The sequence below is a fragment of the Podarcis melisellensis genome (assembly GCF_964234715.1).
Source record: "Podarcis melisellensis genome assembly, chromosome: 1".
Taxonomy (NCBI): domain Eukaryota; kingdom Metazoa; phylum Chordata; class Lepidosauria; order Squamata; family Lacertidae; genus Podarcis; species Podarcis melisellensis.
This window is the reverse complement of record NC_138528.1, coordinates 41,778,505-41,794,296: the sequence shown is the minus strand read 5'-3', so window position 1 is coordinate 41,794,296 and position 15,792 is coordinate 41,778,505. Positions and strand designations below refer to the sequence as shown.

Here is a 15,792-nt window from a genome sequence, read left to right as displayed (position 1 = left end):
TGCCTCCCCCAGTGGCGTAGCGTGGGGGGTGAAGGGGGGCCGGCCACACCGGGTGCAACATCTGGGGGTTAGGGTTAGGGGGCGCAAATCCACGGGTTAGGGGGTGCAAATTACTTGCCTTGCCCCGGGTGCTGACAACCCACGCTACGCCACTGGCCTCCCCAAACTGCTTTTTAGCCTTTTTTTTTATTTCTTCCCAGCTGTGCTCCTAGACTGCCACAGGGCCCTAATATGCTTTAAGCTAAGGTTACCAGAATTTTTTCAAAGAATCCGGGGACACTTTTTTTAAAAAAAGTGAGAGACAAAAAAGTTATTTTAAAAAGTTTTAAAAAAAAAAGAAAAAAAGAAGTAATATATTCTCTTCTGTGGGCTGGGTGCTCTCGCTCCTGGCTCGATTTGGGTTGCAGGGGGGTCTGTGGTTCCCCCAGTTGACACGCTGGGCATCTCTGGTTCCCCCTCAGCAGCGGCAGTGGCAGTCTCAGCAGCCTGGAGCCAGCCTGGTAGCACAGTTGGCTCTGGCTGGCTTCAGGAGCTGCTCGCTGCTGTGGCGCCCACCATTTTGCCTTGCCGGAAGTCCCCATATGATGTGTCTTGTGCCGCTGAACCAATCACACAACATGTACAATCACACAACATTCATTCCCTACTAATAAATCTACACTTCACTTAAAATATAAATCTGGGGATATTAAATGAAATCCAGGGACATTCCGGGGATGGATTTGTAAATCCGGGGACTGTCCCCGGGAAACAGGGACATCTGGTAACCATACTTTAAGCACTATTCCGTTCAGCAGGAGAGAGTGGAAGCCATCTTGGCCAACATTTGGGACGGCAATACCTCAGAGTACTTGAGGAAAGTTCCACCTCCTGCCTGACCCTGACCTCCCACAGCCATCACTCTGCTCACTTGTGTATCAGGCCTTGGCCACAGGCATGTGGACCCAGAAGGTTGTCAGTGAGGTAATATAATTCTCATACTGATAAAGGTGCCCCACCCAGTAATAACCTTGACCCAGTGGTATGAGTTGTACCACCGAGAATGGACTCTGTATTGTTGAGTAAGACAAAAGGTCTCGTTCTTAGTCAAACTGCTATGCAACACCTGCTCAAAACAAAACAATGAACTAGTTGGCCCCTCTAAAACAGGGATGGTCAAACTTGGCCCTCCAGACTACATTTCCCATCATCCCTGACCACTGGTCCTGTTAGCTAGGGATGATGGGAGTTGTAGTCCCAAAACATCTGGTGGGCCAAGTTTGGCCATGCCTAATCTAAAAGGACACAAGCATCTTATGAACGTAAGGACTACTTGCTGAATCAAACCTCCAAGGTTTATCTAGAGACCAACACTCTGACTAGGACCCAAAGAGCCACATTAGGTACCTATATGGGCTTCAGTATGCCCAGTGGGAATTTTTGCGCGTACACACACACCCTGAGCAAGAGCAACGACCATAAAAATGCACCAAATAGCTGTGTCAGGACAATTGGTCTGACCCACCCAAGTTGTGTCAGCAGCACAGTAGTTATTAATAGCCTGACGGCGCTTAAGAAACAGTTTCTGCATCTTTCCTCCCAGAGAAGCAAAGTAATTGCTGAAGGCTAAATGCATTCTTGCATTTATTGTACTGTAGTTATCAATTGGAATGGTGTTACTCCCAGGGTCTTAAGCTAAAGAAATATTTGTGTGCTGCTTTTATAGCTTTTAAATATTTTTTTTGTAAAAACAAGTGACAGAGGAAGGTGGACTGCAGTGAGCAATCAGGCTATACAGATGCACACCTGCTGAGTAATACCTCAGCTCTGCATAGGGAAGTTTTTAATGTTTGATGTTTTACTGTGGTTTATTAAATTGTGGGAAGCCGCCCAGAGTGGCTGGGGCAACCCAGTCAGATGGGCTGCATATTAATATTAATATTATTATTAATAATAATAATATTCCTAATCATTTTTAAAGTAATGCAGCTTTACCTTTATTGATGAGGCTTTAAAAAAAACCCCAAGGACACAGCCACATAGAGGTACAGATCATGTCTGACAGTCTACTACCCAGAAGGATAGATAAATCACAAGGGGGAGAGTGCTTTTGTGTTCAGATCCTGGTTGAGAGTTTTCTCTACAGGCAATTGGTTGGCTACTGTGAGAATAAGATGCTGGACAAGATTCAGGAGGCCCTTCTTAAGTGCTCAGCATATTTTTTCCTGTTATGTCCTTGTTAATAGTAGCTGTTTCCCCCACTCCAAAACACACACCCTAAAATGGCTTTTAAATTTGAGAAGTTTTTAATAAGGGAGTAGGCAGGAGCACCCACGAATACTTCATTGGTTAAATTCAACACCAGTGAACACTTCAACATTTGTCTTGGCTTCAGGCATCCAAATAAAATCCAGGTACCTTTTCTTGCCTTCATTGGGCTCCACACCTGTTATGGCAAGACACATCATATGGGGACTTCCGGCAAGGCAAAATGGCGGGTGCCACAGCAGCGAGCAGCTCCTGAAGCCAGTCAGAGCCAACTGTGCTACCAGGCTGGCTCCCGGCTGCTGAGGCTACCACTGCCACATTTCCCAGGGACAGATTTGCAAGTCTGGGGACATTCCGGGGATGGAATTTGTCCGGGGACTGTCCCAGGGAACCGGGGATGTCTGGTAACCCTAGGTTAATTCCCTTCCACTACTTGGATTAAAATTAGAGCCCACCATGACTGCCTTAAAGAAAAACCTAGAGATGTGACCATGAACTGCCCACTGCATCACGTCTCCTTTGGCTCTTTGACAGGGAACACTGGAATAAGTAACAGAGCAGTTTACTCCTAGGTAAACGGACACAGGTTCACAGCCTGAGAATATTGGAGGCAGAGAATGATTCTCCTTAATGTGTGCAACACAGCAATATTCAGTAGGCCCTTGGGGAAAAGCAGGAAATAAATCTGAATGAATATATTTAACTATGGGCTTGCCATTTAAAGAGGGGGATCTGCCAACCTTGCAAGCAACCGATATTAATAAAGATGCATGAGCATCATCGTAGGAAAGAAAAGGGCAAGCTCAAAAGCTTAGGCTGAATCTGCACTGCTAGCAACAGCCAAAGGATAAATTGTAAATAAAAAAAATTGGATTCAGGGAGATACAATCCAATACAATGACTGAGTCACACCCTCCCCCTTAACTGCTTTTTAAATACAGTACTCCTTTTCAGAGTGGGCTCTCTTATTACCATTCCAGCTAAGCTGCTTTAAACACTTCACATCTAATGAGGCTCTTAAGCACTACAGGTTGCCTTTGGCTCTAAAAGCTTTAAAGCTAAAGGCATATATGAAGACGACTGGCTCTTTAAGATGCCTCTGCACACTATAGAAACAGGTCGCAGCTTCTGACACCTGCAATTCTTATAAAAGAGCTTCCATACGTACACAAAGAAAATGCTTACTGGCCCCTTTCCCTGCATTAATTCACCATGGCTGTGCAAATGAAAACCAAGGTTTGCAGCAAGTTGCTCCTCGCCACTTGATTTTCAGAGCTTTCAATCATCCGTTACACATGCCTTTGGGGGGTGGGGTCACTCTGTCGGAGACACGGGATGAACAAACCGGACCCTTTCCGTCATATCTGCACCCACAGCTGCAACAGCAATGTCATGGGATGAATCTTCCTGCAATACAGTGTACTTCGGAAGAACAATGTAGCACAGGACAATTCAGAAGTGACACTGTGCCAATACTTGCCTTCATTGGACTGCGCACCTGATACGTAACCAACCCAATGTTGGTATCCGTCTGTCACGAAGGACAATGGAGGGCACCGGGGGGGGGGCGATGGGGGAGTCATAGAGCAATGCAAAACGTGTGGTTTGGTTGCCCACACAGATATACATTTGATGTGTGAAGCTAGACAAGCAAACAGGAGAAGACGACACACACACACAAAAGCCTATTTATTCATTAACCGAACAGGATCAATGCTGTGGTCACAAATAAATGAGCAAATTGCTTACATTAAGCATAGAGAAATGGGGATCTCTGCTTAGATTAATAAAAAGAATGTGCCCTTAGACCCTTTTCTTCATTAGAACACTATTATCCCTGAGCGTTATCGCAACAATTTTCTTTTATTGCAGCCATTGTGGGTACAGTGGACAGAGCACGGCAAGGCCAGCATTCAAAACATGGGAGTCTTGGGAGTGGAAGGAGGATGAGCAAGCCTCTGCTCTGTGGCAGAAACGCTCTTTTTCCTTGGAACTTAACTAATGCCAGGCACAATGGTTGAGGATAGGCTAGCTGTTGGTGCATAATCTTGCTTGTGTGCCATGGGAGATGATTACCTTTTATTTAGTTGCAGGAGGTATGTGCTTCAATGCTGGTGAGAGTGATAGGAGAAAAAATTCAAAAGAGAAAGTGAGAGAAAATTACCCCCAAACACACACACACATTACAGTGGTACCTTGGGTTACATACGCTTCAGGTTACAGACTCTGCTAACCCAGAAATAGTACCTCGGGTTAAGAACTTTGCTTCAGGATGAGAACAGAAATCGTGCTCCGGCGGCGCGGCGGCAGCAGGAGGCCCCATTAGCTAAAGTGGTGCTTCAGGTTAAGAACAGTTTCAGGTTAAGAACGGATCTCTGGAACGAATTAAGTACTTAACCCGAGGTACCACTGTATTTAGTTTAAAATAAACAGGACATGCAACATGGCGCTGGAAGATGAGCCAGAGAATTATGGCCCACTTAATGCTTGAACTATATCCATCCCAACGGTAAAACAATCCTGAGGGGCAAGAAGCATGGTTCACCAGCTGTTTGGATCAATGGTTTGAAAGCTGGCAAAGAGCAGCTTGTTCTTATCTCAAGGTTGGGGTAACACAAATCTCAGGCAGCCTCTGTCAAGGCCTACAGCCTCAGGTCAAATATTAGGAATGGAAGGGGCTGATAAATAAGCAAGTTTAACCAACTCTTCTGAAGACGGCCATCTGATATCCAGGCAACCCTGGCATAAGCCTCTCCTAACTTACTGAAAATCTTTAAGTGAAATTTCAAAACAATCCCTAAGCAGATTCTGCTGCTGCTGCTGCTGCTATAGTTGGGAACTTCCTTCTAAGCTTAGATTCAACACTCAGAATTCCTCTCTGGAGTCTGCTTCAAGAGTAAACCAGCAAATCTTGTCCACTTACCCTTTTTCTATCCTGTTAAAGAATGGCCTTATGGAAAAACACATCACATTTGGTCTCTCTGAGACCGGTGTCTTTTACTATTCTCCCCCCCCCCCCAATAAACAGCACCTTCAACCACTGCATCCTGACACTCAGTAAGTTGACAAATTCTCACAGGTCTTGCTCTTTCAGCGTCCCACAGAAATGAATGGCTCCCACCAATTACGCTATATAGAATATCAACTGCGAAGAACATAAGAGTCAAAACCTGCCCAACCCCTGCAACACTGAGATAACTCGTGCCAAGAGTGGGATGCAGGTACTTTCACTCCTACCTCACCTTTGCAGCTCCTTTACCTTTTCTGATCACAATTGAGGCAATTGGGGATATTGTTGACATGGTGCAAAACCTGATTCCCACCTCGGATGCTCCTATGTTTTAATGTTTCTGAGATAAACCTGTCAGATACAAGATGAATCTATGCAGCAGTTAAGACCTTCCTAGAACATTTGTTTCCTATTCCTTTCTGCCACTATAGTTATTATTTAAATTTTGTAAAAATTACATGTGCAAAAAAAAAAAATTAATCAAACTGCAGTGCTATCATTTTGCAAGCCAGGCTCACTTAGGTCACAGAGGGTCCTGCAAAGTCAGCACCGCAAAACTGCATGTTATAAGGAACCCCCCAGTTAAGGGCACAGCCAGCATTCTGATTAACAGCTTCTTCTTCAAAGGGCCCCACGGTGCACACGCAGAATTGGACTGTCTGGGAAATTGCTGCCCTCTGTAGCGAAACACCGTGGGAGATCCTCTGAAATGGTGCTGTGCTGTGCTGACTGCATGTAAAACCTACACTTTCTCGGCTCCTGTGCCACTAAAATTGGCAAGTTTTCCAATTGATTTCACAATTCGGTCTTTATTATATGCCTACCAGCATAATGGAAAGAAGGCCTTGCGGGCGGGGGGGGGGGTTATGCTATTTCTCTCTGCAGCACTTTGCTTTTCCTCCATCAGAGTGAATAGGAGGAGCATGAGGAAGCTGCTCAGTATTGTCTCCACTGACTGGCAGCTGCTCTCTGGGGTTTCAAACAGGAATCTTGCTCAGCCCTGTCTGGAGGTGCCAGAGACAGAACCTGGGACCTCTACCAAGAAATGCCTTATGATCAACCACTGGGCCATGGTCCCTTTCACCTTAACAGTGGGTCATCCACTTATACGAGGGAAAGCAAAAAAGTGTACTCCAAGATACTTAGTGTGATGTGTTATAGAGATGCGGGTGCCGCTGTGGACTAAGCCACTGAGCTTCTTGGGCTTGCCGTTCAGTGGTTTGAATCCGCGCGATGGGGTGAGCTCCTGTTGCTGCATCCCAGCTCCTAGCAGTTTGAAAGCACACAAGTACAAGCAGATAGGGGCGCGGGTGGTGCTGTAGGTTAAACCACAGAGCCTAGGACTTGCCGATCAGAAGGTCGGTGGTTTGAATCCCCACCACGGGGTGAGCTCCTGTTGCCCGGTCCCTGCTCCTGCCAACCTAGCAGTTCGAAAGCACGTCAAATGTGCAAGTAGATAAATAGGTACCACTCCAGCGGGAAGGTAAACGGTGTTTCCGTGCGCTGCTCTGGTTCGCCAGAAGCGGCTTAGTCATGCTGGCCACATGACGCGGAAGCTGTACTCCAGCTCCCTCGGCCAATAAAGCAAGATGAGTGCCGCAATCCCAGAGTCGGTCACGACTGGACCTAATGGTGAGGGGTCCCTTTACCTTTTTTACAAGCAGATAAATAGGTACTGCTGCGGCAGGAAGGTAAATGGCATTTCCGTACACTCTGGCTTCCGTTCCAGTGTCCCATTGCACCAGAAGCGGTTTAATCATGCTGGCCACATGACCCGGAAAGCTGTCTGTGGACAAATGCTGGCTCCCTTAGCCTGAAAGTGAGACGAGCGCCGCAATCCCAGAGTCGCCTTTGACTGGACTTAACTGTCCAGGGGTCCTTTACCTATACCTGTGATGTGTTAAAACTGCTTTTTGTTCCTGGTGATCTATTTTAAGAGATTGGGGGACTAGAGAGATTCATAATATGCCCCTTTGGCCAGCAGTACAGCAGATTGTAGGCCGTTTACTTTGCCCCATGGAACTGAACAGAAACTATTGAAACATAAACTTGCTGTACCTATGGAGACCCACTCTTGGCTCCATTTCTTGGTCATGTAATCTATGTAATATATAATCTTAATTAACATATGCATTGAGATTATAGATAGATAAGTCATATTATGCTGATTTTAAATAACAATAATGTTTGTGTGTGTGTGCACGCAGGAAGGAAGTGTTACCTTTTAATTCCTGAAATCAGGAAAAATGATTACCAATGAGATCTAAAAATATCCTTATAATCAAGTAGTGTTTTTTTTTAATACACCCACAAATAAGAAGAATTCTCACCTAATCTACTAAAATTTGGCTTTTGAAAACATATTGCAATACTTTTTGAAAAAATGCAGGGGAAAAGGAATTATGGAACAACCACCAAGAACACCTCTTGCTGTTTAACTAGGATGGATAGTAGGAATTCTTCAGACAATCTTAAGATCAAAACAAAGAGGGAGAAAGCAGTCTTTTCTTCAGTGTGTTGCACTGAACAGAACTGAACTGTACTGTATAGATAGAAAACAGCAACTTGAGTTATGCCCAGAAGCATAATGCAAATCTAGTGCTGGAGCAACAGTGTTTCTGCAACTTGGTAATGGCAATCTAGTCAGATGGGCGGGGTATAAATTATAAAATTATTATTATTCATTAAGAGCAGGGTGTGGGCTGCCGTGATCTGTATTAATTTAAGTGCTTGCTCATACTGTGCACCACACTCTTTATTGAGAAATCAGATATTCTATTAATTGTAATAAGGACAATACAGCACTGCAGAGGAATGAGAGGACTCTTCCCTCAGGGGGCTTAGAATCTAGACAGACACAACCAAGCAAGGGGAAGGATATGAAGTTGGGGGATGAACAAAGGAAGAATATGCAATTATTTCAGCCACATTTACTTTGGTTACAATCCTATATCCACTTACCTGGCAGTAAGCCCCACTGAATTTGATGAGGCTTACTTCTTCTGAGTAGGCATGCATAAGATTGTGCTGTTAGTTTACAGTCTCTAGATAGGAAGGACCTGCAATAAAATATGATTGTGTTCTGTATGACAACACACATTTACCCATTGCAATTCACATCTTAAATATATATATTAAAAAACCACTCTTTTGGCTCCTTTCCTGGTCTTGCACTCTGTCTCCCAAATCTCTTCCCTCAGGAACTGATGTCCCTTGAATTAATCCCTCCAAACATCCCAGCTGTCTGCATTTGCTGCTATTCTGATTCTTGTGAGAATTCACAGCAGCTTAGAGTAGCTTATTTTACTTCACATTATAGAAGTTTATAAAATTATGCGTGTCAAGTTTATAAAATTATGCGTGAAGTTTTTTCTCCCTCTCTCATAATACTAGAACTAGTATGGGAGCTGAATGTTGGAAGATTCAAGACAGACAGGAATGGTTAACTACGGAATTCACTCTTATAGGAAGCAGTGATGGCCACCAACTTTAATAACTTTGGCTACCAGCCATGATGAAGGCTGTGCTCTGCCTCCTTGGCCGGAGACCATGTGATTCTGAGTACCAGCTGCTGGAAACTGCAGGAGGGAAGAGGGCTCAAGTTCTGCTTGCAGGCTTCCTACAGGTATCTGCTTGGCCACTGTGAGATCAGGAAGCTGGACTAGATAATAATAATATAATAATAATTTATTATTTGTACCCTGCCCATCTGGCTGGGTTTCCCCAGGCACTCTGGGTGGCTTCGAACAAATATTAAAAATACATCAAAATGTCACACATTAAAAACTTCCCTTCAGATGTTTTCTGAATGTCACGTAGTTGTTTATCTCTTTGACATCTGATGGGAGGGCGTTCCACAGGGCGGGTGCCACTACCGAGAAGGCCCTCTGCCTGGTTCCCTGTAGCTTTGCTTCTCGCAGTGAGGGAACTGCCAGAAGGCCCTCAGCGCTGGACCTCAGAGTCCAGGCTGAACGATGGGGGTGGAGACGCTCCTTTAGGTATACTGGGATACTAGCCTGATCCAGTAGCCTCTTAGGGTGTTCTTTAAAGGTTTTTGTGGGCTACAATGAAATGATCTCTACTCCATGAAATGATCTCTACTCCATGCAAACTTATGCCATGATAAACTGTTTAGACTACAGCATTTTCATTTTCAAGACTCAAGCACAATTTATTGGCATAACTGCAAATCTTGTGCTATCACAGCATCCTACCCACGGGAAGAAAGGTAAATTCTGCTCCATGCCAATCCCCCTCCATCCCCTTAAAAGGCATATGGCAAAACCACTCTCTTCTGGGCCAAGTACACTGCATGAGGCAGACTGGATCTCCTCCATCATGCCCTGTCAATCCAGTGTTACACATCCTATGCATAAGATATGATGTACTGTATCCTACAGTGAGTTGGAGGGGGAATTGGGAGATACTCTATAGATACGGCATACCTGTTTGTTTCAGATCCTTAACTACATCATATACTGTGCAAGCATACAGATGCAATTCACTGACCAATGAAAAGAAGTAGAATTGTTATTTTTGAAAAATAGCCAGCTGCTGATGGTTGACTGGAATTAGAAATGGCTTAGCTACTTGTTTTCTCCTATCTACACTATCCAATTTAAACTATTTCCCACACCAGTTAATGGGTGACCAGAAAGGAAGGGTTTCTAATAACCTGTCAGCATCGGGTGATAACCACAGTGTATGAAAGGCAATGGATGGTTGCCAAAGTGGGAAAAGATCCTAATAGTTGTCTGTGCCCTGTAAGCATTTTTCTAATGAAATAGTTAATTCTTTTTAACACTGATTAAAATTCAAGGGTGAGTCTTTTCACAAATGCATGATTAATGACATATCTCTCTGTTTGAATATGGCTATAGAAAATAATGTCCCAAATATATTTGAAGTCTACATTGCAATTTGACAGAGAACATACAATATACAACCTTTATTGTCTTCAACCTCAAAACTGATGAAACACGGGGCCTCATTAATTTCTTTTGTAAACACATGCCAACTTGAAGGTTTAAAAACAGAGAGCTTAACATCTGGGAGTTAGTTCCATTGGAATCTTAAGCAAATGTGCTTATAATCAACGTGCAAATTATCTGTTTGGTTGTCATTATATGACTGATGGATGGATGAATCCAAAACTTCAAAGTGTGTATTATTTTGAGAACATTTAATGAAGTCTCTCTCTCAGCTAATAATGATTTCTTGTTTAGAAAATATATATAGTATAAAATCAAAAGAGAATACATATTTGTTTCATCCAAATCCAGCATTCTCAATGTTTATCCAGTATCTGAACATAGAGATTAAAATGGCTGGCAATTATTTGAGACAGAAAAGGACATCAATGCTAGCACATAACTGTGGGTGTTTCAAAATAGAACTAGCAGCAGCCAGGAGAACTTTTCACTATCTCTATCTGAATTACTGAAAGACTTTATATATACTGTATACCACATACCGAGTACCTTACAATAATTCAGATGGAGATGTTGAAATATGCTTGCTAATATGCAAATATGCTAATATGCAAGCTACAGGGAACCAGGCAGAAGGCCGCCTCGGTAGTGGCGCCCGCCCTGTGGAACGCCCTCCCATCAGATGTCAAAGCGATAAACAACTACCTGACATTCAGTATTTTTGGTTTCTATGGAAGCCGCCCAGGGTGGCTGGGGAAACCCAGCCAGATGGGCGGGGTACAAATTATTATTATTATTATTATTATTATTATTATTATTATTATTATATTGCTAATAGTTTAAAATCAAGATTGCCATTTTCGAGCAGGGTTATGTTGCCTCAAACAACTGAACAGACAGAAATTCATCAGGTACAACTTTTCCCAAAGTAGAGGTGCAGTGATATAAAACCTTCAGTTGATTTTCTCCCTTTACGCAGCCATTCAAAGGACAAGAATTTTAGCAAGTAAAAATGGTAGCCCTATTCAAAACATTCTGCTGACACAGTGGCTTAGTAGGGATAGTTTATTGTTAGTAGCCCATTATTGCTCTGAAGACAGCACTGGCTTTCTACAGCTGTCTTATCACAACTCAAGATATTGCTTTTTAATTATTATTATTTTTAAATAATAGAGCCCTATGTTTCCCCAAGGGACAATTCACCATTAAAATTCAGCTACAAGCCCACCGTTTAAAATTCCCATTTAGAGTTAACTGAATACACCTGCTCATGAATGTTTTTTGGTCTTACTTGCTGAAAGACACATTGCTCAGCTTGCTTCCCCTTCATCAATCTCATTTCAGTTTTCATCCACAGTGCCAGCAAAGAGATCTTGTCTGACAGATGTAGATCAAAGGAGCAAATTTGCAAAATAAAACCAAGGGGGGAAAAGCAACGGAGTAGTTAAGGGAAACCTGCCACAATCAGTATATTCTTATAGGGTGATTTTAAATAATACATAGCACACCTCCTTTAATCGTATAAAAGCAGCAAAAGCTGGCTGCATGAAGGTATGTAAGACAAAACCTTTCACTCTCATGTTTTGAAGCTGTGTGCTCCTGGGAATAAACATATTGCTACACGTTTCTTTTTACCCCCTGGAAGAGACAGCTAGTCTCTCCTCCTGGGCGAAAGCTGCAAGAAGAGTTTCCACAGTGAGAAAGGCCATTCTTCTTACAAAAGTGAACAGAAGTCCTAAGGGGCTACTTTGGAAGCAGTCTGCCTTCCACAGAAATCTCTTATCTAGCCCACCTTGCCTTCAGCAAATGCTAGTACCAGACACTGACTTCCAGTCTGTTTCAAGGCCCAATACGAAGTGCTGGTCCTGGTCCTGTCCATTCTTAACTTTATTTTCCGGTTTCTAAATACATAATGAACAATCCCCAAATACCACCACAGCATGGAAGCTTTGGGCCATTTCAATACTTCAAAATCTTCATCCTCCCCACCTGAGGTGCAGTGGCTGCTTATGGGGAACAGGGCCTTTTTAGTGTTGGTGCCACAGCTTTGAAATGTTTACCGAAAGTCTCAGTTGGCACCACTCAGATTTCGTTCCGCCGCTGAGCAACACACTTTCGCCTTTTCCCAGCTTTGGTTGCTTTTATAGCATTCCCATTTTTATGTTGTTTTGATGCCTCCGTTTTTATGCTATATTAAACATTTTTATTGTAAGCTACCCTGGCAATGCAAGGGGACGCTGGGTTTTGCTGGAGCCGGGATTCTCTCAGAACCTCCTGAAGCAATACATGTCTCTGGGCATATGCAGAGTGCTTTTCTCCATCAGTCAGTAACTTAAATCTAAACAGCCAGCGATCCCACGTCCGAAACCCAGGAGCAAGGCGATTCAAGCCGGCAGGATGTGGCTTCCCAAAGCCACCTCCACCGCCGGCACTTTCTCTTTCGGAGCGTCAGCCTCAGCTAACTAAGGAAAGAGCTTCGAGAACAATCGAGAAACTTCGCCCAGGAAGCGGCTCGGAGGCTTTCAGCCAAAACGCTCGGCAAGCGGCAAACAGATAAAGGCTCGTCAGGAGCCGCCGCGCGTTGCCGGCCCTCCAAGCGCCGGAGAGTTGCAAAGATTTAGGGCTAGCCGAGCAAAGGCGCCTCTGGTCTGCGCCAGCCGGAGAGCGAGCGAGCTTCTCGCGGCGGAGCGAAGGAAACGGCCCTGCCAAGCCCATTGCAGGCTTGAGGAGCGGGGCGGGAGCAGGGGGCAGATGCCGCTGCCCGCGTCTTCCCTTTCCCAGCCAGCCATTCAAGCCGGCCCGCTTGTTGTGCAAACGGCAGCCGCGCGACCACCCACTCGCTGCTTCTCCCAGGCAGCTTCTCCCAGGCAGGCGTCGCCCCCGCTTCGGTAGCAGCTCTTTTCCTGGCTGGCCGGAGACCGGCAGCGCCCTCGAAAAGTCTCCGCCTCGTGGCCTAGAGCGCAGGAAGACGCGCAGGAGCCCCAGCCCAGGCCCCAGAAGAGGTGGCGGCGTTTCCAAAAGTACCAGCAAAGTTCTTCAGCTGTCTTTTTAGGAAGGCCCCAACACTTTTATAAAAAGGAAACGACCAAAATGGTTGAGCTTGGGGAAACCTCATTTTTGGCGCTTTTTCCATCACGTTGTTGCCACTTAACCGGGTTTTCATGATATTCGACCAATTCAGTAAAAAACAACAACCCCAAACACCGTTTTTAATTTTTAAAAAATTCTTTCTTCTTCTTCTTCTTCTTCTTCTTCATCTTCTTCTTCTTCTTCTTCTTCTTCTTATTAAATTTATAAACTTGGGGGTCTCAGGGCAGTTCACCCCAAAACCAGGATGTGTCAGGAATTTGAAAGCAACCCTGTTTAGGGAAGTTGTTAATGTTTGATCGTGTTTTTAATATTCTGTTGGGAGCCGCTAAGAGTGGCTGGGGAAACCCAGCCAGGTGGGCGGGGTAGAAGTAATAAATTATTATAAATTATTATTATTTTCCTGGTGTATGGAAAGTCTTAAGTTTCTCTGTCTCCCTCTCTGCCTGCTTCTCCACCTTTCTGCAGGCCGACCCTCTGCTTCGAACCCACCCAGGGTCCTGGAGCAGGAAAGGGGCGTTGAGGCGAAGGGAAAATATAGGGCTGCAGTTTCAAGGGGGGAGGGAGCAGGCATCGCGGCGCAGGAGCGAAGTGTGAGCTTGGCGGGTTTCAGGCTCTTAAGGTTAACTCAAAGGAAGACAGAAGCAGGGCTTGCTCTCTTTCTCTTGAGTAACCCTGTTTCAAGTGCAAGGGGTCAGCTGCAGAGCGTGGGAAGTGGACGCCTGCCCCTTGAGCATGTGCAGAGCGTGTTTTCACTGGCTGCAGTGCTGTACATTTAGGACAGGGGTCAAGGCGTTCATATGGCTTTTCGCACCACCCATGTGTGGTCTCTACAAACGAGACTCTTTCCCCATAGTTTTAGTATGATCTGCTGCAATGGGGGCCATGGTTGTAGCCAAGAGGGGCAGCAGCCTCCCCAAATAAATCAAAATCAATACAAATCTGATGTTCTGCCCCCCCTCCCAAAAAACCTGGCTATGTCCATGATATGGGTGGCGAGGCTTCTCCCTAGCCCCTATCAACTGAGGGAGAACATTTATTTAAAATTATTATATACCTTGTTATAGCTCAAAAAGATCTCTAAGAAAAGAAGGATTTTGGAATGTCCAGCTGAGAATCATGAGTGGGAGAGAGCTATCCTGCACTCTGGCCCTTGTGGGCTTCCCATAGTCATCTGCTTAGCCACTGGGAGGAACAGGATGCTTTTGTTTATTAGATTCAGTATGATGCCCCAGAGCAGGTTACAGCAATTTTAAAATACAATATGAAACTGCCAAAAGATATCCTAGTCAAGGTAATGGGGTGGATCTTAAAAATCTATAGGGCCTCAGAAGGGCAAAGGTGCATCTTCAGCAAGCAACAAAAGGTACACGTGAAGATGCCAGATGTACCTCTGTGGGGAGGGAATTCCACAGATAGGGGCTGTCACAGAGAACCCCCTCTCAGCCCACTGCTCCCTGAACTTCTGAGGAGAGTTGATCTATCAAGAAGCCCTCCTTTTCATCTGAACACTCATTAGATTCTGTAGTTAAGGATGCAGCCTCTTGATAATTGGGGCCTAAATCATATATGGCTTTAAACACCAGTGTGAGTACCTTGAATTAGCTCACCTGGAAGTGAACTGGCAAGCAGTGCAGCTGTTTTAAAACATGGTTTATTGTGGGTTCTAAATGGAACCCCATCTAGTAATTTGGCTGCTGCATCTTTGAACAGTTAAGTTTCTAAGTCATCTTCTGTTGGTGGCCAGGGAAAGAATATAGATACTGTATTTGAAGGAAAATTCCCTGGGTGCCAAGATCGAAGTTTGGGGAAAGTACTCCAGTGAGAGAACCCCAGCAGAGATTTAAAATCACAAAATACTCAGTAAAGTAAAGCATGGAAATATAGGCTGCTAGACCTTTAAAATATACTCTTGTGAGCTCCAAAACTTCCTTCTTCCCTTAGCATAGAAAAACACACCACACATTTGGTAAGTTAAAAATGGTTTACTTATGAACTTGAAAGGTTCATGTGCTTTTCCATATAACATTCAGCAGAGATTGCACAGGCAGTAAAATTTGGTTTAGTTAGAGTGGTGAAAGTTCCTAAACTAATGGTATGGGAACTCAAGAAAGGCTTGCGAGAGCCATGCTCACACGTTGAGCTTCTCTGGTAGATTAGGAAGGAACAGTAGGCTAAATAGCTAAGTGTGGCAGGACAGCTTACTCTATGATCTTAACCCCTTTGTGCATTAATTAGACTTAAGCATGGTTATAGCAGAGTGGTTATCCCACATCTTCAAGGAAAGCCCATGTACAGCACATTCCAATAATCCAATCTGTAAATTACATGAGTTTGGAGCACAATCACCAAGTAATCTCTGCCCAAAAGCGGCTGGAACTGGAAACAGGCACTCCTAGCCACCAAGACCACCTGAGCCTCCAGTGACTGCTGGATCCAGGAGTACCCTTATGCAATGAACCTCCTCCTACAGGGGTTTGATCTGGCCAGGAAGGAGACAATCTCCCCACCTCTGGG

General features: G+C 44.5%; 1 protein-coding gene and 1 long non-coding RNA gene across 2 annotated transcripts in view; one reads left to right on the top strand and one right to left on the bottom strand.

Moving 5' to 3' along the window:
- The window catches only part of LOC309356603, a 187,516-nt gene extending 180,721 nt beyond the window's left edge, over positions 1-6,795 (bottom strand). Inside the window, exon 1 of the long non-coding RNA XR_014162872.1 lies at positions 6,590-6,795. This is a non-coding gene — a long non-coding RNA (uncharacterized lncRNA). The remainder of the gene's footprint in view (positions 1-6,589) is intronic.
- The window catches only part of LOC309356018 (prolactin-releasing peptide receptor-like), a 247,944-nt gene that overhangs the window by 166,592 nt on the left and 65,560 nt on the right, over positions 1-15,792 (top strand). The gene's annotated exons all lie outside the window — the stretch shown is intronic.